The sequence below is a fragment of the Cyanistes caeruleus genome, chromosome 1, assembly GCF_971803275.1.
Source record: "Cyanistes caeruleus chromosome 1, bCyaCae1.hap1.1, whole genome shotgun sequence".
Taxonomy (NCBI): Eukaryota; Metazoa; Chordata; class Aves; order Passeriformes; family Paridae; genus Cyanistes; species Cyanistes caeruleus.
This window is the reverse complement of record NC_141701.1, coordinates 47,898,230-47,906,465: the sequence shown is the minus strand read 5'-3', so window position 1 is coordinate 47,906,465 and position 8,236 is coordinate 47,898,230. Positions and strand designations below refer to the sequence as shown.

Sequence of the window (8,236 nt, the reverse complement as noted above, 5' to 3'; positions counted from 1 at the left end):
TTAGTAGGTTCAAACCAGAGTTACCCATCAGGATGGTGGGATTCACTTTAGCCCCAAAAAAGAAATCAGAGCAAAGCCTGCAATTGGATTTTAACAATGACAACACCAGGTCTGTGGAATTCAGACACTTCATTCAGGCAAAATTTAATATCAAAGGTTTCAGATGCTGGGTCAACTAAAACATTGATATTAAAATAGGATAGAGTGGGTTTAGTATGTATGAAATCACTAGTTCACAAATAAGCAGAAATTAAAGCAGAGAGTTCTCTCTTGGGTGACTATTTGTTTATTTCTTTGTGTTTTTTGAAACCTAATTCCTGAAGTTGGATACATCAGATTATCAGTGAATATTTAAATGTAACAGGCATGACAACAATAAACACAAGCTGCAGTTCAGAGAATGATCTAAGATGAACTTAAAACCTTTGCTTGTAGGATTGAGAAAAAAGGTTGAAATCTGTTGAAAGTTTGCCTTTATGGCTTGGAAGAGGGAAATGGACTTCCAGAGCACTTATTAAAGGACCTTATCCCTATTGCTGTCAAACCCAGCAAATATGAAGAAAGTGAAGAGACTTTCACATACATGCAGAGTGAAACAATATACAGTGAAGGCTCAGATCTGAATGATACCTATCAACTTGTGAAGTTCCACGGCGCAGTGGCCCATCAATCTTTGCACAAAGTATAGTGTCATAGAGTGTTGTTATACAGTAGTCCTTTGCAACAGAATAAAGGTGATGCTATCTTGTGAGTATGAAAATGACCAAAACTCAACCTGCGATAGACAATTTCTTCTATGCTGCCTAGTCAGCAATCAGGAAATGCTGTTTGCTAAACAGGGTGGTTTTTTTGATGCTGCCTCTTTACCTCAGTATTAATTGACCTTGATTCCCAAAGTGAGTCTCTAATTGCTGTGCGACTGTATATCTGCTGTCAATAATTCCAAATGATTGACTTCAATTTCTCACTGCTCAAAGTTGTGCTTTCTTGTTCCCTCAAACGTCCTTTTGTTCTTGATGCCATCATGTTCCCCAAAGTGTGTGGTCTCTCCTTTATTTCATTCCAGCAGCTGCTTTGGCATTCTGCATCTTCTGTTTCAGATACATGAGTGGCTCTGCACATTTGTGTTGTGAATATCATGGCTTCAAACCCTGAAAGACTTTTATGTCCCAAAATGTTCTCATTGCAGATTTTATCCTGCCATCTGATGTGCAATATGGCCCACAGATGGTACAGATGAAACCACCCTACAAGCTGTAAATGTTGATAGTCAAAATAAGAAGTTAGAAGAAAACATATAATTAATGTCTCTTCAAAAAAGCAAAACAAAAATAAGTCCAAATAGGAAAAGAGTTACTGCATTAAAGCTACCAGAATAATTCTCCCTCATTCAGTATATATCTCTAATTAAATTCAAACACAAATTTCAAGGAAAATCTAGACTGCAATTACTAGGATCAATTTAGATATAATTAAGTAATCAGAGTTGTCGTATGCGATAGCATAGTATTATACAGGCACCTTGATACGCTTTCAAATCTTTCACAAACCATTAATAGCAATAATAGTTACTGTCTAAATATGTTCAGAGCCACATGGCAACATTTTCTCAAGAGAACTGGCAGTGACATTACTTAATTCCATTATATTTGTGTGTAGTATCAATAGCAGAGTTGGCATAGACAGCATAAAAATGTATCACTTAGAACTGGCATAGTGACAGAGTTTGATCCTAAAGCCTGTCCTGATTTGGAAAATCATCTTAAACTCTGATTCAACTAAATTTTTAGCTACCTGTTGTTATTAGCAACTTTATAAATACAGAGATACCAATATGTTTGGGCTAATGGAGGTAGCATGTCTTCAGGTAATCCATGGCAGAAACCCAGCTGTAAGCAATTCAAGCATGTGAATAGCCCTCTCAAAGACAACTGATGTAGCTATTCACATAAAATATGCATGAAATTAGAATCAAAGTATCCAGTGAACAACCCAGTTGCAAAGCTTTATTTGGGACGTGCCTTGGTTTTGAACTTTATATGAATATAGCCTTTACTCTTGGCTATAGCCATGAGCTCCAGAACTTCCTTACATTTATTCTCCTGATAGTTGTTCTCATTTCTGGACCATGCAGCATTTTTGCAGTGCCACACTGTTGGTATGCCACCTCTACGTTCTCCAAGGGGTGTGGACACTTTTTTGCTCCTGCTTTTTGATGGGAATGATGCTGGAACTTAGTGTTTTAACCAACAAGTACAAAAGAAAACGATGTGACAAAACACTGGACTTCTTTTTGTCTATGTTACACTGCAGCAGGTTCCTGTCAAAGGAAACGAACAGACAACACTACTGCATTTTTGTCACTATACTTTTTGTTTCTCGGATGTTGAGGCAGAAAGATAAAACACTGCATAGGATTGAGCCTTATGGTCCCAAGAGATGAGAAAGACTTTTTTAAAAGTGCTCAAAAAATATTTCCTGTGAAAAGCAAAAAGGGAGATGGTTTGTATGCTTGCTTAATCAATTCAAGGCAAAAGGAAGGAAATGCAAAATATTTTTTCCCAGTTAAATGGGTATTTACCCTCAGAGCACCTGGCTATATTTCTAGTCTCCTTCCCATGCTCCTGCTATGTCTGACCTTCATCTTTGTACACACCAAGGATCCAAACCCGCTTCTTCCCCATCCACTTGGATGCAGTTTACAGATCTAAATGTTCCAGATCCTCCTGTTTCAAATCTATCCAACACAATCAGACCCCCTAACCTTTACAATTAAATATCAGACACAATATCAGTTCCATTTAATATCAGACACAAATATACTCAGAGTGCCCTTCTCCTGTTCGCCTCCAGCAATCTCCTAGCATGCTAAGTCCCTTCAGCTTCTACTTCAGCGCTCCTGGACCAGCTCCATTGCTAACTAAAAGAGGGGTAATCCTCCCACCCAAATTTCAGCTCTGCCCACAGCTCTGACCTGCGTGCACTGCAGGGCCGTCTCTCCCAGGGCAGATGGCACTCCCAGTGCCATCTTCTGCCCTAGCGGCCACCGAGCCACGCTGGATATCGGACAGGGTTTTGACACTTCCTAGCTTGACTCCTCTCAGTGCAGGGCTTCGCCCCTTCCCTCACAGGCTGGAAGCGTCCCAGCTCGCTCCGTCGTCACCGAGTCCCAGCCGCTACGTCCCAAGCCTCACTGTTCTCCATCTGCCTCATGCCACAGTAGCGCCCGTTCCATCACCTCAATCCCTGACACAACGCTGGCATCCCCTTCCCAGCCCCGCCGCCCTGGGGCAGGGCCGGGGTTCCCGCCGCCGGACACCTCCGCACCTGAGCGCGGCACTCCCGGGGCCGCCGCCCGCTCCCACCGCCCGCCGGCCCCCGACCCCTCTCCTCCCGCTGACAGAGCAGGAGGGGCGGCACCTGCGGGTCCGCCCCATTCTCCTCCCCTCGCCTCCCCTCCCTTCCTCTCCTCTCGCCGAGAGAGAGAGAGAGACCGAGACCCGGAGGGAGGGAGAGAGAGGGAGAGACGGTGGCACCGAGGGCGCCGGGAGGGACTGCCTGAGCGCAGTGCTCGGCGTGAGGGGAGGGAGGGGGAAATTAAAAAACAAAAAAACAAAGCCCCAGAATTTCAAATATTTAAATCTAAACAAAGAAGTGAGGGAGGTGTAGAAGGAGAGTGCTTCAACTTTTTCTCTCTCTGCCCAGCAAGGTAAGAGAGCGGTGCGGAGCTTTGCTTCGCTTTCTCCCCGGTTTCTGGGAGGGCACAAAGGTAGCGGGATCGGGCGGCGGCGGCGTCTCCGCTCGCCGAGTGGCGCTCGGCGTTGTCACCCCGCGGAGCGCAGCCCGGCGGCGGCGGCGGGGGGCTGTGGGCTGCGGGCTGCCAGCGGCACGGCGGGCAGCGCCCGTGTCACCCGCGGGCTGCGGACGCCCTCCCCTCGGTGGGCTCCAGCCCTTTGTTACCGGCGTCTTGGATCGGGGCGAGAGGAATAACCCGAGCGGATGGAGCAAGGCGGAGGTGGGAGAACCTTGGCCGGGGGGGTTGCGGGAGCAAAGCAGCCGCTGTGGCCGGGCGGGCGGGCGGCAGCCAAGCCTCGGGACGAAGCGGGCGCGGGGGGTGCAGGTGGCTCCGCCGGGGCGCGGGCGGGCGGCGAGTGCGCGCCCCCGGCCCGCGCTGCCAGGCGGGCGGCCGCCGGCAGAGGGGGCTCGGGCGCCTCGCCCTCCGCGCCCGCGGGAGGCTGCGCCCGGGGCGGCAGCGCCGGCTGCGGGGGGCCCGCGGGACGGGGGTGTTTGGGGGCACTTCTGCACATGTGCAGGCCGGGTTTGAAGAGGGAGGGGAGGACAGGGTGCCGGGCCCCCTTCGGGGCGACGAGGGGATGTCGCCGTGGCGGAGGGACGGCTGTGTCCCCGGGAGACGCGGCGGCCCCGACGCGCGGTGCCGGCCGCGCTGTCCCGAGGGCCGTGTCACCGGCTGGCCGTCCGTGAAGCTTCCACCGCGGGGGCAGCTGGCCGACACGGTTCCTTTGGTGTTGGGAAGTAAAGGTAAAACGGGGAAAAGAGCGGCTGGGATGAAGGCGGCGGCGGCTCCCCGCGGCAGCTGACAGATGTACACAGGGGTGTTTAGGTACCGCCGGGTCCGGCCCTTCCCTCCCAGCGCTCCCCGAAACCTCCGAAAGACGAAAACTTTGTGTACACCGTAGGATTTCGGCCAGCTCAGCGGGTGGGCCAAGCGTTGCTGTTTGTTTAGGCCCCAAGCCCGCAAATATTTATCCACGTTCTGAAATTTAGGAATTATCAATGGTTTAGATGTGTTTGAAGTGCGGGAGACTCTTTCAGTTACCCCGTGGAAAAATGTTCCCATGTCTGCTGCTTGTCAGTATGTTTGCTTTGAATACGCTGAAGATAGGACCTTTTTTTGTTTTTTACATTATTCCATTTACTTTTCTCTGAATTGGTGCTTCTTCAGACTTTTCCACTGAATGGTACTTTAAGTATTACTGAAATAATACTTCATATTCTTCATACTTCACTGATACCTTGTTACAAAGAGCTTTTTAAAAGATGGAAATAAAAAGGCTGCTGAGAAGGAAGTGTTGTGTCTTATTGCCTGACTAGGAATTACAGAAGCTTTATTTTATTTATTTTTACAATTATTACTCTTGTTAGAGAGGTGAAGCAAATAGGTGCAGTTATAGTTATACATGTGGTTTCTGAAATAAAGCTTTCATCACTTTTAAATACTGTAATGCACACCTATGTTTGGTTTTTATAAAGGGATCTGCACCGTAAAGAGAAACAAGGATGGGTCTTACGATGATTGAAAAACTTATTACATATGTGCTAGTGGATTAAAAAAATCTTTAACCATTCTAAACATTATGCTGTAGAATTTGCTTCTGAGTACAACAAAAGCACTTATGAAGCTGGAGGATTAGCTTGTTAAATACCTCTTTGCAAAGGAATAGGGATTGTGAGAGTGTTGTCAGAGCTGCTGAGAAATATTTAGTTATTTGTAATTTTTAACATTGGTGGATTTTACAATACTTTTTCTCATATATTCTCCAGTATTCCCAGCAAAATGCTTCGGAAAGTGAACAAATAATGCTCAATATCTGCCTGCATGCTTAAATTATTTGGTTCTCAGCCCTGAAGGTTTAATTCAACATCTGTAAAAAAAGATAAAAAATTAAGTTTCTATTTTTGCTTACTGTTGGTAGTGTTTGTGTGAAACAATATTTTTCTAAGGTATTTAACAGGAAAAAAAAATAGCTGTAAGAAACAATTTGTACATACCAGGAATTTTTATTGGTTGAGTTTGGCTGTAGATAATGCAGCAATCATAAACAGTGAGGATTTTTTGGTAAGGCAGTTTTTAAGTCCACGATGTACTACTAAAGGTAATAAGCAGTAATAGGCAAGCTGATTACTGAGTTTTTACTGGGATAATTAAATTACGTGAAGTTTCTTAAGATCACATGAGGACATCACACATGAAAGGAGGAGTGATCTGACTGTGTGAAAAGTTTGTCTAGAATTCAAAAAAAACACGGTTCAAGGTCTTCCAAAACACATAGCTAATGGCATTGATATTTGGCAGTTCAACAAATCATGTCCAAAGTATTTTGCAGATATGAGGTAAAGAAAATTTGGAGTCCAATTTAGGAGACTCTGATTAATTGCTATGGGATATAGAGAATTAAACTATTTTTTTAAGGGGAAAAATGTCTGTACCTTGAAGCCATCACACTATGAATGCTGGGCTGTTTATTCAGTGTAAAACTAGACTCAGTATAATGTCAAAAAATATGTTCTAAGAAACTGCTTACTGAAAGCTGAAAAAAAAATTGAATGCATTTCTCTCTAATTTTCTGTGTTTCTAGGAAATCTGGAGTGGGCATAGGACTGTAAAGATTTTATTTTCAGTAGTGTGACCAGTTTTGTAATACCTTTTATATTAAGGATATGGTTTTTAAAAGTGTTTTTTTTTGCTATGGCTCTGTACCATATGTTTTGTATTTAATTCTTTGAATGACCACTGAAATGCAGCCAACTTTGGGTAAATGTGGCAACTGTTAACTAGCGCTTAGCAACAGTGCACAATAATCAAGACGGGAAGTGAGGAAGAATACCATGTCTAATTGAAACTACAGGGGGCATTTAGCTAGGTAGGACGTAATTAACAAAACATGGAGCTTGGACATGATATTAAGGCATCACATTTTGACTCTTGCCAAAAAGGGATTGTGAAATCAATAACGGAAGAAAAGCATCTCAGATATTTGGCTTTATACCTCTGAAGAACAGCCTCTTTGAGATGTATGTGCTTTGCCTATTCTTGCATAGTCATTTTTTTGCACGTAATGCAAATGATACGTTTTCTTTTGTTTCTAAAACATAATTGTGAGGGGGAGAACTGTTGGGAAAACCAATAAATGAAGTAGTATTAAGCCCTGACATTCTGACAGTCATGTCTTAGAGAATGAGTCTTGTGGACTGGAGTTGATTAGATATAGTAAGCAATTAAGATATCTGCAATATCCTGAAACAGATTACAGCAGCAGTCATAAAACAACACTATACTTTTGCAATTAATGTGTTGTTATTTTTTTCAGAATTGTTGACTTTCCTCAAATCCTGTCTTGTCATTACTTTCCTTCCTATGTTGAGAAAAGTATTGCTTGTAAGAATATGTGTTCAAAATGGTCTTGCCTAATGTAGTTTCAGGTTTTATTTTTAAAAATTCCAGATAGTTTTGTTTCATGCTGTATTCTGTGTGGAGATATATTCATGGACCAATTCTATTTCTTGTGTAACCCAAACACATCTTGTTTCTAAGAACTCTGAAGATGTCCTCACATAATAAGGAGAGATCTAATGAATAAAGTTTCAGCGAGTTACTGTAAAAACTTATCTGCAACTGTAAGCAGGCTACTATAGCCCCTGCTAATGGATTTGAATTTGCAGGTAGGTAGTGAAGATGACCCAAAACCAAGGAGCCATTCTTTGAAAGTGCATGTACTGGGGAAGTATCCAGTAGCATTAGGCTCTTAATAATTAAATATAATCATTAATGTTTTTATAATCCAGAAGTAAAAAAACATGGGATATCTGTTGGAGGAACTTGTAGATGACAGAAATTCGGAACAGTGTTTATTCACAGCGGGGACAGCCAGATTTTGTACTCTGTTGTTGTTGACCTGGAAGTATCAAACAGAAGTATGGCATTCTTACAGAAATTACAGGCTGGATCAATGGGCCAATGCCAATTGTACAGGGTTTAATGAGGTAAAGTGCCAAGTCCTGCTTGTGGGTCATGATAACCCCGTGCAGCACTACAGCCTTGGGAGGAGTGGCTGGAAATGTACCTGATGGAAAAGGACCCAGGGGTATTTGTTGACAGCCAGCTAAACATGAGGCAGCATGTGCCCAGGAGGCCAAGAAGGCCAGTCGTATTTTGGCTTATATCATATGCTGTGGCCACCAGGACCAGAGTACTGATTGTCCCTCTGTATTCAGCACTGTCTGAGGCTTCACCTTAAATCCTGTGTTCCATTTTGGGCCCCTCAATTCAGGAAGGGCATTGAGGTGCGGGAGAGTCTCCAGAGAAAGGCAACAGAGCTGATAATGGTTCTGAAACATAAATCCTATGGGGAGCAGCTGAAGGAGGCAGAATTGCTTAGCCTGGAGAAGAAGAGGCTCAGAGGGGACTACCTTGCTAGATGGGTGTTGATCTCTTCTG

At 44.2% G+C, this 8,236-nt stretch overlaps 1 protein-coding gene and 1 long non-coding RNA gene across 21 annotated transcripts in view; one reads left to right on the top strand and one right to left on the bottom strand.

Annotated features, from left to right (window-relative positions):
• Window positions 1–112: 112 nt before the first annotated feature.
• On the bottom strand, window positions 113–2,323 carry LOC147655485 (uncharacterized). Its single transcript, XR_015287355.1, has 2 exons — window positions 2,093–2,323; window positions 113–1,254 (listed from the first exon to the last, which is right to left on the bottom strand). It is a non-coding gene; the product is annotated as an uncharacterized LOC147655485 (long non-coding RNA).
• Window positions 2,324–3,462: 1,139 nt separating this feature from the next.
• The window catches only part of GREB1L (GREB1 like retinoic acid receptor coactivator), a 134,218-nt gene continuing 129,444 nt past the window's right edge, over window positions 3,463–8,236 (top strand). For 13 of the 20 annotated variants that reach the window (XM_086890734.1, XM_086890712.1, XM_086890627.1 and 10 more), the window contains exon 1: window positions 3,463–3,709. The gene's annotated coding sequence lies outside the window, so the exon portion shown is untranslated. The remainder of the gene's footprint in view (window positions 3,710–8,236) is intronic. The other 7 variants (XM_086890743.1, XM_086890723.1, XM_086890632.1 and 4 more) reach the window with 4 other exon arrangements.